Raw genomic sequence first — 15,928 nt, 5'->3', positions numbered from 1 at the left:
TAGGGGTTAGGGTTAAGATAGCGGTAAGGGTTAGGGTAAGGGTTAGGGTAAGGGTTAGGGTAGGGTAACGGTTAGGGTAGGGTAAGGGTTAGGGTAGGGTAAGGGTTAGGGTAGGGTACGGGTTAGGGTTAAGGATTAGGGTTAAAGATTAGGGTTAGGGTTACGGGTTAGGGTTAAGGGTTAGGGTTAGATTAGGGTTAGGTTAGGGTAGGGTTAGGGTTAGGGTTAGGGTAGGGTTAAGGGTAGGGATAGGGTAGGGTTAGGGTCGGGTTAAGGATAGGGTTAGGTTTAGGGTACGGTTTAGGGTTTAGGGTTAGGGTAAGGGTTAGGGTAAGGGTTAGGGTAGGGTTAGGGTTAGGGTAGGGTTAGGGTTAGGGTAGGGTTAGGGTTAGGGTAGGGTTAGGGTTAGGGTAGGGGTAGGGTTAGGGTAGGGTTAGGGTAGGGGTAGGGTTAGGGTAGGGGGAGGGTTAGGGTGGGGGTAGGGTTAGGGTGGGGGTAGGGTTAGGGTGGGGGTAGGGTAAGGTTAGGGTTAGGGTTAGGGTTAGGGTTAGGGTAGGGGTAGGGGTAGGGGTAGGGTTAGGGTTAGGGTAGGGTTAGGGTTAGGGTTAGGGTTAGGGTTAGGGTAGGGTTAGGGTTAGGGTTAGGGTAGGGTTAGGGTTAGGGTTAGGGTTAGGGTTAGGGTTAGGGTTATCAATTAAGGTGAGGGTTAGGGTTAGGGTTAGGGTAGGGTTAGGGTTAGGGTTAGGGTTAGGGTTAGGGTTAGGGTAAGGGTAAGGGTTAGGGTTAGGGTTAGGGTTAGGGTTAGGGTAGGGTTAGGGTTAGGGTTAGGGTTAGGGTAGGGTTAGGGTTAGGGTTAGGGTTAGGGTTAGGGTAGGGTTAGGGTTAGGGTTAGGGTTAGGGTAGGGTTAGGGTTAGGGTAGGGTTAGGGTTAGGGTAGGGTTAGGGTTAGGGTAGGGTTAGGGTTAGGGTTAGGGTTAGGGTTAGGGTTAGGGTTAGGGTTAGGGTTAATTAGGGTTAGGGTTAGGGTTAGGGTTAGGGTTAGGGTTAGGGTTAGGGTTGGGTTAGGGTTAGGGTTAGGGTTAGGGTTAGGGTTAGGTTAGGGTTAGGGTTAGGGTTAGGGTTAGGGTAGGGTTAGGGTTATGGTTAGGGTTAGGGTAGGGTTAGGGTAGGGTTAGGGTAAAGTTAGGGTTGGGTTAGGGTACGGGTTAGGGTACGGGTTAGGGTAGGGTTAGGGTTAGGGTTAGGGTTAGGGTTAGGGTTAGGGTTAGGGTTAGGGTAAGGGTTAGGGTTAGGGTTAGGGTTAGGGTTAGGGTTAGGTTTAGGGTAGGGTTAGGGTTTAGGGTTAGGGTAGGGTTAGGGTTAGGGTAGGGTTACGGTTAGGGTTAGGGTAGGGTTAGGGTAAAGTTAGGGTTGGGTTAGGGTACGGGTTAGGGTACGGGTTAGGGTAGGGTTAGGGTTAGGGTAGGGTTTAGGGTAGGGTTTAGGGTGAGGGTAGGGTTAGGATAGGGGTTAGGGTTAAGATAGCGGTAAGGGTTAGGGTAAGGGTTAGGGTAAGGGTTAGGGTAGGGTAACGGTTAGGGTAGGGTAAGGGTTAGGGTAGGGTAAGGGTTAGGGTAGGGTACGGGTTAGGGTTAAGGATTAGGGTTAAAGATTAGGGTTAGGGTTACGGGTTAGGGTTAAGGGTTAGGGTTAGATTAGGGTTAGGTTAGGGTAGGGTTAGGGTTAGGGTTAGGGTAGGGTTAAGGGTAGGGATAGGGTAGGGTTAGGGTCGGGTTAAGGATAGGGTTAGGTTTAGGGTACGGTTTAGGGTTTAGGGTTAGGGTAAGGGTTAGGGTAAGGGTTAGGGTAGGGTTAGGGTTAGGGTAGGGTTAGGGTTAGGGTAGGGTTAGGGTTAGGGTAGGGTTAGGGTTAGGGTAGGGGTAGGGTTAGGGTAGGGTTAGGGTAGGGGTAGGGTTAGGGTAGGGGGAGGGTTAGGGTGGGGGTAGGGTTAGGGTGGGGGTAGGGTTAGGGTGGGGGTAGGGTAAGGTTAGGGTTAGGGTTAGGGTTAGGGTTAGGGTAGGGGTAGGGGTAGGGGTAGGGTTAGGGTTAGGGTAGGGTTAGGGTTAGGGTTAGGGTTAGGGTTAGGGTAGGGTTAGGGTTAGGGTTAGGGTAGGGTTAGGGTTAGGGTTAGGGTTAGGGTTAGGGTTAGGGTTATCAATTAAGGTGAGGGTTAGGGTTAGGGTTAGGGTAGGGTTAGGGTTAGGGTTAGGGTTAGGGTTAGGGTTAGGGTTAGGGTTAGGGTTAGGGTAGGGTTAGGGTTAGGGTTAGGGTTAGGGTAGGGTTAGGGTTAGGGTTAGGGTTAGGGTTAGGGTTAGGGTAGGGTTAGGGTTAGGGTTAGGGTTAGGGTAGGGTTAGGGTTAGGGTAGGGTTAGGGTTAGGGTAGGGTTAGGGTTAGGGTAGGGTTAGGGTTAGGGTTAGGGTTAGGGTTATGGTTAGGGTTAGGGTTAGGGTTAGGGTTAGGGTTAGGATTAATTAGGGTTAGGGTTAGGGTTAGGGTTAGGGTTAGGGTTAGGGTTAGGGTTGGGTTAGGGTTAGGGTTAGGGTTAGGGTTAGGGTTAGGTTAGGGTTAGGGTTAGGGTTAGGGTTAGGGTAGGGTTAGGGTTATGGTTAGGGTTAGGGTAGGGTTAGGGTTAGGGTTAGGGTTAGGGTAGGGTTAGGGTTAGGGTTAGGGTTAGGGTTAGGTTAGGGTTAGGGTTAGGGTTAGGGTTAGGGTTAGGGTTAGGGTTAGGGTTAGGGTAGGGTTAGGGTTAGGGTTAGGGTAGGGTTAGGGTTAGGGTTAGGGTTAGGGTTAGGGTTAGGGTTAGGGTAGGGTTAGGGTTAGGGTTAGGGTTAGGGTCTTAGGGTTAGGGTTAGGTTTAGGGTAGGGTTAGGGTTAGGGTTAGGGTTAGGGTTAGGGTTAGGGTTAGGGTAAGGGTAGGGTTAGGGTTAGGGTTAGGGTTAGGGTTAGGGTTAGGGTTAGGGTTAGGGTTAGGGTAGGGGTAGGGGTAGGGTTAGGGTTAGGGTTAGGGTTAGGGTTAGGGTTAGGGTTAGGGTTAGGGTTAGGGTTAGGGGTTAGGGGTTAGGGTTAGGGTTAGGGTTAGGGTTAGGGTTAGGGTTAGGGTTAGGGTTAGGGTTAGGGTTAGGGTTAGGGTTAGGGTTAGGGTTAGGGTTAGGGTTAGGGTTAGGGTTAGGGTTAGGGTTAGGGTTAGGGTTAGGGTTAGGGTTAGGGTTAGGGTTAGGGTTAGGGTTAGGGTTAGGGTTAGGGTTAGGGTTAGGGTTAGGGTTAGGGTTAGGGTTAGGGTTAGGGTTAGGGTTAGGGTTAGGGTTAGGGTTAGGGTTAGGGTTAGGGTTAGGGTTAGGGTTAGGGTTAGGGTTAGGGTTAGGGTTAGGGTTAGGGTTAGGGTTAGGGTTAGGGTTAGGGTTAGGGTTAGGGTTAGGGTTAGGGTTAGGGTTAGGGTTAGGGTTAGGGTTAGGGTTAGGGTTAGGGTGTTAGGGTAGGGTTAGGGTTAGGGTTAGGGTTAGGGTTAGGGTTAGGGTTAGGGTTAGGGTAGGGTTAGGGTTAGGGTTAGGGTTAGGGTTAGGGTTAGGGTTAGGGTTAGGGTAAGGGTAGGGTTAGGGTTAGGGTTAGGGTTAGGGTTAGGGTTAGGGTTAGGGTTAGGGTTAGGGTTAGGGTTAGGGTTAGGGTTAGGGTTAGGGTTAGGGTTAGGGTTAGGGTTAGGGTTAGGGTTAGGGTTAGGGTTAGGGTTAGGGTTAGGGGTTAGGGTTAGGGTTAGGGTTAGGGTTAGGGTTAGGGTTAGGGTTAGGGTTAGGGTTAGGGTTAGGGTAGGGTTAGGGTTAGGGTTAGGGTTAGGGTTAGGGTTAGGGTTAGGGTTAGGGTTAGGGTTAGGGTTAGGGTTAGGGTTAGGGTTAGGGTTAGGGTTAGGGTTAGGGTTAGGGTTAGGGTTAGGGTTAGGGTTAGGGTTAGGGTTAGGGTTAGGGTTAGGGTTAGGGTTAGGGTTAGGGTTAGGGTTAGGGTTAGGGTTAGGGTTAGGGTTAGGGTTAGGGTTAGGGTTAGGGTTAGGGTTAGGGTTAGGGTTAGGGTTAGGGTTAGGGTTAGGGTTAGGGTTAGGGTTAGGGTTAGGGTTAGGGTTAGGGTTAGGGTTAGGGTTAGGGTTAGGGTTAGGGTTAGGGTTAGGGTTAGGGTTAGGGTTAGGGTTAGGGTTAGGGTTAGGGTTAGGGTTAGGGTTAGGGTTAGGGTTAGGGTTAGGGTTAGGGTTAGGGTTAGGGTTAGGGTTAGGGTTAGGGTTAGGGTTAGGGTTAGGGTTAGGGTTAGGGTTAGGGTTAGGGTTAGGGTTAGGGTTAGGGTTAGGGTTAGGGTTAGGGTTAGGGTTAGGGTTAGGGTTAGGGTTAGGGTTAGGGTTAGGGTTAGGGTTAGGGTTAGGGTTAGGGTTAGGGTTAGGGTTAGGGTTAGGGTTAGGGTTAGGGTTAGGGTTAGGGTTAGGGTTAGGGTTAGGGTTAGGGTTAGGGTTAGGGTTAGGGTTAGGGTTAGGGTTAGGGTTAGGGTTAGGGTTAGGGTTAGGGTTAGGGTTAGGGTTAGGGTTAGGGTTAGGGTTAGGGTTAGGGTTAGGGTTAGGGTTAGGGTTAGGGTTAGGGTTAGGGTTAGGGTTAGGGTTAGGGTTAGGGTTAGGGTTAGGGTTAGGGTTAGGGTTAGGGTTAGGGTTAGGGTTAGGGTTAGGGTTAGGGTTAGGGTTAGGGTTAGGGTTAGGGTTAGGGTTAGGGTTAGGGTTAGGGTTAGGGTTAGGGTTAGGGTTAGGGTTAGGGTTAGGGTTAGGGTTAGGGTTAGGGTTAGGGTTAGGGTTAGGGTTAGGGTTAGGGTTAGGGTTAGGGTTAGGGTTAGGGTTAGGGTTAGGGTTAGGGTTAGGGTTAGGGTTAGGGTTAGGGTTAGGGTTAGGGTTAGGGTTAGGGTTAGGGTTAGGGTTAGGGTTAGGGTTAGGGTTAGGGTTAGGGTTAGGGTTAGGGTTAGGGTTAGGGTTAGGGTTAGGGTTAGGGTTAGGGTTAGGGTTAGGGTTAGGGTTAGGGTTAGGGTTAGGGTTAGGGTTAGGGTTAGGGTTAGGGTTAGGGTTAGGGTTAGGGTTAGGGTTAGGGTTAGGGTTAGGGTTAGGGTTAGGGTTAGGGTTAGGGTTAGGGTTAGGGTTAGGGTTAGGGTTAGGGTTAGGGTTAGGGTTAGGGTTAGGGTTAGGGTTAGGGTTAGGGTTAGGGTTAGGGTTAGGGTTAGGGTTAGGGTTAGGGTTAGGGTTAGGGTTAGGGTTAGGGTTAGGGTTAGGGTTAGGGTTAGGGTTAGGGTTAGGGTTAGGGTTAGGGTTAGGGTTAGGGTTAGGGTTAGGGTTAGGGTTAGGGTTAGGGTTAGGGTTAGGGTTAGGGTTAGGGTTAGGGTTAGGGTTAGGGTTAGGGTTAGGGTTAGGGTTAGGGTTAGGGTTAGGGTTAGGGTTAGGGTTAGGGTTAGGGTTAGGGTTAGGGTTAGGGTTAGGGTTAGGGTTAGGGTTAGGGTTAGGGTTAGGGTTAGGGTTAGGGTTAGGGTTAGGGTTAGGGTTAGGGTTAGGGTTAGGGTTAGGGTTAGGGTTAGGGTTAGGGTTAGGGTTAGGGTTAGGGTTAGGGTTAGGGTTAGGGTTAGGGTTAGGGTTAGGGTTAGGGTTAGGGTTAGGGTTAGGGTTAGGGTTAGGGTTAGGGTTAGGGTTAGGGTTAGGGTTAGGGTTAGGGTTAGGGTTAGGGTTAGGGTTAGGGTTAGGGTTAGGGTTAGGGTTAGGGTTAGGGTTAGGGTTAGGGTTAGGGTTAGGGTTAGGGTTAGGGTTAGGGTTAGGGTTAGGGTTAGGGTTAGGGTTAGGGTTAGGGTTAGGGTTAGGGTTAGGGTTAGGGTTAGGGTTAGGGTTAGGGTTAGGGTTAGGGTTAGGGTTAGGGTTAGGGTTAGGGTTAGGGTTAGGGTTAGGGTTAGGGTTAGGGTTAGGGTTAGGGTTAGGGTTAGGGTTAGGGTTAGGGTTAGGGTTAGGGTTAGGGTTAGGGTTAGGGTTAGGGTTAGGGTTAGGGTTAGGGTTAGGGTTAGGGTTAGGGTTAGGGTTAGGGTTAGGGTTAGGGTTAGGGTTAGGGTTAGGGTTAGGGTTAGGGTTAGGGTTAGGGTTAGGGTTAGGGTTAGGGTTAGGGTTAGGGTTAGGGTTAGGGTTAGGGTTAGGGTTAGGGTTAGGGTTAGGGTTAGGGTTAGGGTTAGGGTTAGGGTTAGGGTTAGGGTTAGGGTTAGGGTTAGGGTTAGGGTTAGGGTTAGGGTTAGGGTTAGGGTTAGGGTTAGGGTTAGGGTTAGGGTTAGGGTTAGGGTTAGGGTTAGGGTTAGGGTTAGGGTTAGGGTTAGGGTTAGGGTTAGGGTTAGGGTTAGGGTTAGGGTTAGGGTTAGGGTTAGGGTTAGGGTTAGGGTTAGGGTTAGGGTTAGGGTTAGGGTTAGGGTTAGGGTTAGGGTTAGGGTTAGGGTTAGGGTTAGGGTTAGGGTTAGGGTTAGGGTTAGGGTTAGGGTTAGGGTTAGGGTTAGGGTTAGGGTTAGGGTTAGGGTTAGGGTTAGGGTTAGGGTTAGGGTTAGGGTTAGGGTTAGGGTTAGGGTTAGGGTTAGGGTTAGGGTTAGGGTTAGGGTTAGGGTTAGGGTTAGGGTTAGGGTTAGGGTTAGGGTTAGGGTTAGGGTTAGGGTTAGGGTTAGGGTTAGGGTTAGGGTTAGGGTTAGGGTTAGGGTTAGGGTTAGGGTTAGGGTTAGGGTTAGGGTTAGGGTTAGGGTTAGGGTTAGGGTTAGGGTTAGGGTTAGGGTTAGGGTTAGGGTTAGGGTTAGGGTTAGGGTTAGGGTTAGGGTTAGGGTTAGGGTTAGGGTTAGGGTTAGGGTTAGGGTTAGGGTTAGGGTTAGGGTTAGGGTTAGGGTTAGGGTTAGGGTTAGGGTTAGGGTTAGGGTTAGGGTTAGGGTTAGGGTTAGGGTTAGGGTTAGGGTTAGGGTTAGGGTTAGGGTTAGGGTTAGGGTTAGGGTTAGGGTTAGGGTTAGGGTTAGGGTTAGGGTTAGGGTTAGGGTTAGGGTTAGGGTTAGGGTTAGGGTTAGGGTTAGGGTTAGGGTTAGGGTTAGGGTTAGGGTTAGGGTTAGGGTTAGGGTTAGGGTTAGGGTTAGGGTTAGGGTTAGGGTTAGGGTTAGGGTTAGGGTTAGGGTTAGGGTTAGGGTTAGGGTTAGGGTTAGGGTTAGGGTTAGGGTTAGGGTTAGGGTTAGGGTTAGGGTTAGGGTTAGGGTTAGGGTTAGGGTTAGGGTTAGGGTTAGGGTTAGGGTTAGGGTTAGGGTTAGGGTTAGGGTTAGGGTTAGGGTTAGGGTTAGGGTTAGGGTTAGGGTTAGGGTTAGGGTTAGGGTTAGGGTTAGGGTTAGGGTTAGGGTTAGGGTTAGGGTTAGGGTTAGGGTTAGGGTTAGGGTTAGGGTTAGGGTTAGGGTTAGGGTTAGGGTTAGGGTTAGGGTTAGGGTTAGGGTTAGGGTTAGGGTTAGGGTTAGGGTTAGGGTTAGGGTTAGGGTTAGGGTTAGGGTTAGGGTTAGGGTTAGGGTTAGGGTTAGGGTTAGGGTTAGGGTTAGGGTTAGGGTTAGGGTTAGGGTTAGGGTTAGGGTTAGGGTTAGGGTTAGGGTTAGGGTTAGGGTTAGGGTTAGGGTTAGGGTTAGGGTTAGGGTTAGGGTTAGGGTTAGGGTTAGGGTTAGGGTTAGGGTTAGGGTTAGGGTTAGGGTTAGGGTTAGGGTTAGGGTTAGGGTTAGGGTTAGGGTTAGGGTTAGGGTTAGGGTTAGGGTTAGGGTTAGGGTTAGGGTTAGGGTTAGGGTTAGGGTTAGGGTTAGGGTTAGGGTTAGGGTTAGGGTTAGGGTTAGGGTTAGGGTTAGGGTTAGGGTTAGGGTTAGGGTTAGGGTTAGGGTTAGGGTTAGGGTTAGGGTTAGGGTTAGGGTTAGGGTTAGGGTTAGGGTTAGGGTTAGGGTTAGGGTTAGGGTTAGGGTTAGGGTTAGGGTTAGGGTTAGGGTTAGGGTTAGGGTTAGGGTTAGGGTTAGGGTTAGGGTTAGGGTTAGGGTTAGGGTTAGGGTTAGGGTTAGGGTTAGGGTTAGGGTTAGGGTTAGGGTTAGGGTTAGGGTTAGGGTTAGGGTTAGGGTTAGGGTTAGGGTTAGGGTTAGGGTTAGGGTTAGGGTTAGGGTTAGGGTTAGGGTTAGGGTTAGGGTTAGGGTTAGGGTTAGGGTTAGGGTTAGGGTTAGGGTTAGGGTTAGGGTTAGGGTTAGGGTTAGGGTTAGGGTTAGGGTTAGGGTTAGGGTTAGGGTTAGGGTTAGGGTTAGGGTTAGGGTTAGGGTTAGGGTTAGGGTTAGGGTTAGGGTTAGGGTTAGGGTTAGGGTTAGGGTTAGGGTTAGGGTTAGGGTTAGGGTTAGGGTTAGGGTTAGGGTTAGGGTTAGGGTTAGGGTTAGGGTTAGGGTTAGGGTTAGGGTTAGGGTTAGGGTTAGGGTTAGGGTTAGGGTTAGGGTTAGGGTTAGGGTTAGGGTTAGGGTTAGGGTTAGGGTTAGGGTTAGGGTTAGGGTTAGGGTTAGGGTTAGGGTTAGGGTTAGGGTTAGGGTTAGGGTTAGGGTTAGGGTTAGGGTTAGGGTTAGGGTTAGGGTTAGGGTTAGGGTTAGGGTTAGGGTTAGGGTTAGGGTTAGGGTTAGGGTTAGGGTTAGGGTTAGGGTTAGGGTTAGGGTTAGGGTTAGGGTTAGGGTTAGGGTTAGGGTTAGGGTTAGGGTTAGGGTTAGGGTTAGGGTTAGGGTTAGGGTTAGGGTTAGGGTTAGGGTTAGGGTTAGGGTTAGGGTTAGGGTTAGGGTTAGGGTTAGGGTTAGGGTTAGGGTTAGGGTTAGGGTTAGGGTTAGGGTTAGGGTTAGGGTTAGGGTTAGGGTTAGGGTTAGGGTTAGGGTTAGGGTTAGGGTTAGGGTTAGGGTTAGGGTTAGGGTTAGGGTTAGGGTTAGGGTTAGGGTTAGGGTTAGGGTTAGGGTTAGGGTTAGGGTTAGGGTTAGGGTTAGGGTTAGGGTTAGGGTTAGGGTTAGGGTTAGGGTTAGGGTTAGGGTTAGGGTTAGGGTTAGGGTTAGGGTTAGGGTTAGGGTTAGGGTTAGGGTTAGGGTTAGGGTTAGGGTTAGGGTTAGGGTTAGGGTTAGGGTTAGGGTTAGGGTTAGGGTTAGGGTTAGGGTTAGGGTTAGGGTTAGGGTTAGGGTTAGGGTTAGGGTTAGGGTTAGGGTTAGGGTTAGGGTTAGGGTTAGGGTTAGGGTTAGGGTTAGGGTTAGGGTTAGGGTTAGGGTTAGGGTTAGGGTTAGGGTTAGGGTTAGGGTTAGGGTTAGGGTTAGGGTTAGGGTTAGGGTTAGGGTTAGGGTTAGGGTTAGGGTTAGGGTTAGGGGGTTAGGGTTAGGGTTAGGGTTAGGGTTAGGGTTAGGGTTAGGGTTAGGGTTAGGGTTAGGGTTAGGGTTAGGGTTAGGGTTAGGGTTAGGGTTAGGGTTAGGGTTAGGGTTAGGGTTAGGGTTAGGGTTAGGGTTAGGGTTAGGGTTAGGGTTAGGGTTAGGGTTAGGGTTAGGGTTAGGGTTAGGGTTAGGGTTAGGGTTAGGGTTAGGGTTAGGGTTAGGGTTAGGGTTAGGGTTAGGGTTAGGGTTAGGGTTAGGGTTAGGGTTAGGGTTAGGGTTAGGGTTAGGGTTAGGGTTAGGGTTAGGGTTAGGGTTAGGGTTAGGGTTAGGGTTAGGGTTAGGGTTAGGGTTAGGGTTAGGGTTAGGGTTAGGGTTAGGGTTAGGGTTAGGGTTAGGGTTAGGGTTAGGGTTAGGGTTAGGGTTAGGGTTAGGGTTAGGGTTAGGGTTAGGGTTAGGGTTAGGGTTAGGGTTAGGGTTAGGGTTAGGGTTAGGGTTAGGGTTAGGGTTAGGGTTAGGGTTAGGGTTAGGGTTAGGGTTAGGGTTAGGGTTAGGGTTAGGGTTAGGGTTAGGGTTAGGGTTAGGGTTAGGGTTAGGGTTAGGGTTAGGGTTAGGGTTAGGGTTAGGGTTAGGGTTAGGGTTAGGGTTAGGGTTAGGGTTAGGGTTAGGGTTAGGGTTAGGGTTAGGGTTAGGGTTAGGGTTAGGGTTAGGGTTAGGGTTAGGGTTAGGGTTAGGGTTAGGGTTAGGGTTAGGGTTAGGGTTAGGGTTAGGGTTAGGGTTAGGGTTAGGGTTAGGGTTAGGGTTAGGGTTAGGGTTAGGGTTAGGGTTAGGGTTAGGGTTAGGGTTAGGGTTAGGGTTAGGGTTAGGGTTAGGGTTAGGGTTAGGGTTAGGGTTAGGGTTAGGGTTAGGGTTAGGGTTAGGGTTAGGGTTAGGGTTAGGGTTAGGGTTAGGGTTAGGGTTAGGGTTAGGGTTAGGGTTAGGGTTAGGGTTAGGGTTAGGGTTAGGGTTAGGGTTAGGGTTAGGGTTAGGGTTAGGGTTAGGGTTAGGGTTAGGGTTAGGGTTAGGGTTAGGGTTAGGGTTAGGGTTAGGGTTAGGGTTAGGGTTAGGGTTAGGGTTAGGGTTAGGGTTAGGGTTAGGGTTAGGGTTAGGGTTAGGGTTAGGGTTAGGGTTAGGGTTAGGGTTAGGGTTAGGGTTAGGGTTAGGGTTAGGGTTAGGGTTAGGGTTAGGGTTAGGGTTAGGGTTAGGGTTAGGGTTAGGGTTAGGGTTAGGGTTAGGGTTAGGGTTAGGGTTAGGGTTAGGGTTAGGGTTAGGGTTAGGGTTAGGGTTAGGGTTAGGGTTAGGGTTAGGGTTAGGGTTAGGGTTAGGGTTAGGGTTAGGGTTAGGGTTAGGGTTAGGGTTAGGGTTAGGGTTAGGGTTAGGGTTAGGGTTAGGGTTAGGGTTAGGGTTAGGGTTAGGGTTAGGGTTAGGGTTAGGGTTAGGGTTAGGGTTAGGGTTAGGGTTAGGGTTAGGGTTAGGGTTAGGGTTAGGGTTAGGGTTAGGGTTAGGGTTAGGGTTAGGGTTAGGGTTAGGGTTAGGGTTAGGGTTAGGGTTAGGGTTAGGGTTAGGGTTAGGGTTAGGGTTAGGGTTAGGGTTAGGGTTAGGGTTAGGGTTAGGGTTAGGGTTAGGGTTAGGGTTAGGGTTAGGGTTAGGGTTAGGGTTAGGGTTAGGGTTAGGGTTAGGGTTAGGGTTAGGGTTAGGGTTAGGGTTAGGGTTAGGGTTAGGGTTAGGGTTAGGGTTAGGGTTAGGGTTAGGGTTAGGGTTAGGGTTAGGGTTAGGGTTAGGGTTAGGGTTAGGGTTAGGGTTAGGGTTAGGGTTAGGGTTAGGGTTAGGGTTAGGGTTAGGGTTAGGGTTAGGGTTAGGGTTAGGGTTAGGGTTAGGGTTAGGGTTAGGGTTAGGGTTAGGGTTAGGGTTAGGGTTAGGGTTAGGGTTAGGGTTAGGGTTAGGGTTAGGGTTAGGGTTAGGGTTAGGGTTAGGGTTAGGGTTAGGGTTAGGGTTAGGGTTAGGGTTAGGGTTAGGGTTAGGGTTAGGGTTAGGGTTAGGGTTAGGGTTAGGGTTAGGGTTAGGGTTAGGGTTAGGGTTAGGGTTAGGGTTAGGGTTAGGGTTAGGGTTAGGGTTAGGGTTAGGGTTAGGGTTAGGGTTAGGGTTAGGGTTAGGGTTAGGGTTAGGGTTAGGGTTAGGGTTAGGGTTAGGGTTAGGGTTAGGGTTAGGGTTAGGGTTAGGGTTAGGGTTAGGGTTAGGGTTAGGGTTAGGGTTAGGGTTAGGGTTAGGGTTAGGGTTAGGGTTAGGGTTAGGGTTAGGGTTAGGGTTAGGGTTAGGGTTAGGGTTAGGGTTAGGGTTAGGGTTAGGGTTAGGGTTAGGGTTAGGGTTAGGGTTAGGGTTAGGGTTAGGGTTAGGGTTAGGGTTAGGGTTAGGGTTAGGGTTAGGGTTAGGGTTAGGGTTAGGGTTAGGGTTAGGGTTAGGGTTAGGGTTAGGGTTAGGGTTAGGGTTAGGGTTAGGGTTAGGGTTAGGGTTAGGGTTAGGGTTAGGGTTAGGGTTAGGGTTAGGGTTAGGGTTAGGGTTAGGGTTAGGGTTAGGGTTAGGGTTAGGGTTAGGGTTAGGGTTAGGGTTAGGGTTAGGGTTAGGGTTAGGGTTAGGGTTAGGGTTAGGGTTAGGGTTAGGGTTAGGGTTAGGGTTAGGGTTAGGGTTAGGGTTAGGGTTAGGGTTAGGGTTAGGGTTAGGGTTAGGGTTAGGGTTAGGGTTAGGGTTAGGGTTAGGGTTAGGGTTAGGGTTAGGGTTAGGGTTAGGGTTAGGGTTAGGGTTAGGGTTAGGGTTAGGGTTAGGGTTAGGGTTAGGGTTAGGGTTAGGGTTAGGGTTAGGGTTAGGGTTAGGGTTAGGGTTAGGGTTAGGGTTAGGGTTAGGGTTAGGGTTAGGGTTAGGGTTAGGGTTAGGGTTAGGGTTAGGGTTAGGGTTAGGGTTAGGGTTAGGGTTAGGGTTAGGGTTAGGGTTAGGGTTAGGGTTAGGGTTAGGGTTAGGGTTAGGGTTAGGGTTAGGGTTAGGGTTAGGGTTAGGGTTAGGGTTAGGGTTAGGGTTAGGGTTAGGGTTAGGGTTAGGGTTAGGGTTAGGGTTAGGGTTAGGGTTAGGGTTAGGGTTAGGGTTAGGGTTAGGGTTAGGGTTAGGGTTAGGGTTAGGGTTAGGGTTAGGGTTAGGGTTAGGGTTAGGGTTAGGGTTAGGGTTAGGGTTAGGGTTAGGGTTAGGGTTAGGGTTAGGGTTAGGGTTAGGGTTAGGGTTAGGGTTAGGGTTAGGGTTAGGGTTAGGGTTAGGGTTAGGGTTAGGGTTAGGGTTAGGGTTAGGGTTAGGGTTAGGGTTAGGGTTAGGGTTAGGGTTAGGGTTAGGGTTAGGGTTAGGGTTAGGGTTAGGGTTAGGGTTAGGGTTAGGGTTAGGGTTAGGGTTAGGGTTAGGGTTAGGGTTAGGGTTAGGGTTAGGGTTAGGGTTAGGGTTAGGGTTAGGGTTAGGGTTAGGGTTAGGGTTAGGGTTAGGGTTAGGGTTAGGGTTAGGGTTAGGGTTAGGGTTAGGGTTAGGGTTAGGGTTAGGGTTAGGGTTAGGGTTAGGGTTAGGGTTAGGGTTAGGGTTAGGGTTAGGGTTAGGGTTAGGGTTAGGGTTAGGGTTAGGGTTAGGGTTAGGGTTAGGGTTAGGGTTAGGGTTAGGGTTAGGGTTAGGGTTAGGGTTAGGGTTAGGGTTAGGGTTAGGGTTAGGGTTAGGGTTAGGGTTAGGGTTAGGGTTAGGGTTAGGGTTAGGGTTAGGGTTAGGGTTAGGGTTAGGGTTAGGGTTAGGGTTAGGGTTAGGGTTAGGGTTAGGGTTAGGGTTAGGGTTAGGGTTAGGGTTAGGGTTAGGGTTAGGGTTAGGGTTAGGGTTAGGGTTAGGGTTAGGGTTAGGGTTAGGGTTAGGGTTAGGGTTAGGGTTAGGGTTAGGGTTAGGGTTAGGGTTAGGGTTAGGGTTAGGGTTAGGGTTAGGGTTAGGGTTAGGGTTAGGGTTAGGGTTAGGGTTAGGGTTAGGGTTAGGGTTAGGGTTAGGGTTAGGGTTAGGGTTAGGGTTAGGGTTAGGGTTAGGGTTAGGGTTAGGGTTAGGGTTAGGGTTAGGGTTAGGGTTAGGGTTAGGGTTAGGGTTAGGGTTAGGGTTAGGGTTAGGGTTAGGGTTAGGGTTAGGGTTAGGGTTAGGGTTAGGGTTAGGGTTAGGGTTAGGGTTAGGGTTAGGGTTAGGGTTAGGGTTAGGGTTAGGGTTAGGGTTAGGGTTAGGGTTAGGGTTAGGGTTAGGGTTAGGGTTAGGGTTAGGGTTAGGGTTAGGGTTAGGGTTAGGGTTAGGGTTAGGGTTAGGGTTAGGGTTAGGGTTAGGGTTAGGGTTAGGGTTAGGGTTAGGGTTAGGGTTAGGGTTAGGGTTAGGGTTAGGGTTAGGGTTAGGGTTAGGGTTAGGGTTAGGGTTAGGGTTAGGGTTAGGGTTAGGGTTAGGGTTAGGGTTAGGGTTAGGGTTAGGGTTAGGGTTAGGGTTAGGGTTAGGGTTAGGGTTAGGGTTAGGGTTAGGGTTAGGGTTAGGGTTAGGGTTAGGGTTAGGGTTAGGGTTAGGGTTAGGGTTAGGGTTAGGGTTAGGGTTAGGGTTAGGGTTAGGGTTAGGGTTAGGGTTAGGGTTAGGGTTAGGGTTAGGGTTAGGGTTAGGGTTAGGGTTAGGGTTAGGGTTAGGGTTAGGGTTAGGGTTAGGGTTAGGGTTAGGGTTAGGGTTAGGGTTAGGGTTAGGGTTAGGGTTAGGGTTAGGGTTAGGGTTAGGGTTAGGGTTAGGGTTAGGGTTAGGGTTAGGGTTAGGGTTAGGGTTAGGGTTAGGGTTAGGGTTAGGGTTAGGGTTAGGGTTAGGGTTAGGGTTAGGGTTAGGGTTAGGGTTAGGGTTAGGGTTAGGGTTAGGGTTAGGGTTAGGGTTAGGGTTAGGGTTAGGGTTAGGGTTAGGGTTAGGGTTAGGGTTAGGGTTAGGGTTAGGGTTAGGGTTAGGGTTAGGGTTAGGGTTAGGGTTAGGGTTAGGGTTAGGGTTAGGGTTAGGGTTAGGGTTAGGGTTAGGGTTAGGGTTAGGGTTAGGGTTAGGGTTAGGGTTAGGGTTAGGGTTAGGGTTAGGGTTAGGGTTAGGGTTAGGGTTAGGGTTAGGGTTAGGGTTAGGGTTAGGGTTAGGGTTAGGGTTAGGGTTAGGGTTAGGGTTAGGGTTAGGGTTAGGGTTAGGGTTAGGGTTAGGGTTAGGGTTAGGGTTAGGGTTAGGGTTAGGGTTAGGGTTAGGGTTAGGGTTAGGGTTAGGGTTAGGGTTAGGGTTAGGGTTAGGGTTAGGGTTAGGGTTAGGGTTAGGGTTAGGGTTAGGGTTAGGGTTAGGGTTAGGGTTAGGGTTAGGGTTAGGGTTAGGGTTAGGGTTAGGGTTAGGGTTAGGGTTAGGGTTAGGGTTAGGGTTAGGGTTAGGGTTAGGGTTAGGGTTAGGGTTAGGGTTAGGGTTAGGGTTAGGGTTAGGGTTAGGGTTAGGGTTAGGGTTAGGGTTAGGGTTAGGGTTAGGGTTAGGGTTAGGGTTAGGGTTAGGGTTAGGGTTAGGGTTAGGGTTAGGGTTAGGGTTAGGGTTAGGGTTAGGGTTAGGGTTAGGGTTAGGGTTAGGGTTAGGGTTAGGGTTAGGGTTAGGGTTAGGGTTAGGGTTAGGGTTAGGGTTAGGGTTAGGGTTAGGGTTAGGGTTAGGGTTAGGGTTAGGGTTAGGGTTAGGGTTAGGGTTAGGGTTAGGGTTAGGGTTAGGGTTAGGGTTAGGGTTAGGGTTAGGGTTAGGGTTAGGGTTAGGGTTAGGGTTAGGGTTAGGGTTAGGGTTAGGGTTAGGGTTAGGGTTAGGGTTAGGGTTAGGGTTAGGGTTAGGGTTAGGGTTAGGGTTAGGGTTAGGGTTAGGGTTAGGGTTAGGGTTAGGGTTAGGGTTAGGGTTAGGGTTAGGGTTAGGGTTAGGGTTAGGGTTAGGGTTAGGGTTAGGGTTAGGGTTAGGGTTAGGGTTAGGGTTAGGGTTAGGGTTAGGGTTAGGGTTAGGGTTAGGGTTAGGGTTAGGGTTAGGGTTAGGGTTAGGGTTAGGGTTAGGGTTAGGGTTAGGGTTAGGGTTAGGGTTAGGGTTAGGGTTAGGGTTAGGGTTAGGGTTAGGGTTAGGGTTAGGGTTAGGGTTAGGGTTAGGGTTAGGGTTAGGGTTAGGGTTAGGGTTAGGGTTAGGGTTAGGGTTAGGGTTAGGGTTAGGGTTAGGGTTAGGGTTAGGGTTAGGGTTAGGGTTAGGGTTAGGGTTAGGGTTAGGGTTAGGGTTAGGGTTAGGGTTAGGGTTAGGGTTAGGGTTAGGGTTAGGGTTAGGGTTAGGGTTAGGGTTAGGGTTAGGGTTAGGGTTAGGGTTAGGGTTAGGGTTAGGGTTAGGGTTAGGGTTAGGGTTAGGGTTAGGGTTAGGGTTAGGGTT

This window comes from Phasianus colchicus, unplaced genomic scaffold, assembly GCF_987193195.1.
Source record: "Phasianus colchicus unplaced genomic scaffold, bPhaCol1.hap1.1 HAP1_SCAFFOLD_53, whole genome shotgun sequence".
Lineage (NCBI taxonomy): Eukaryota > Metazoa > Chordata > Aves > Galliformes > Phasianidae > Phasianus > Phasianus colchicus.
This window is presented reverse-complemented; position numbering follows the sequence as displayed.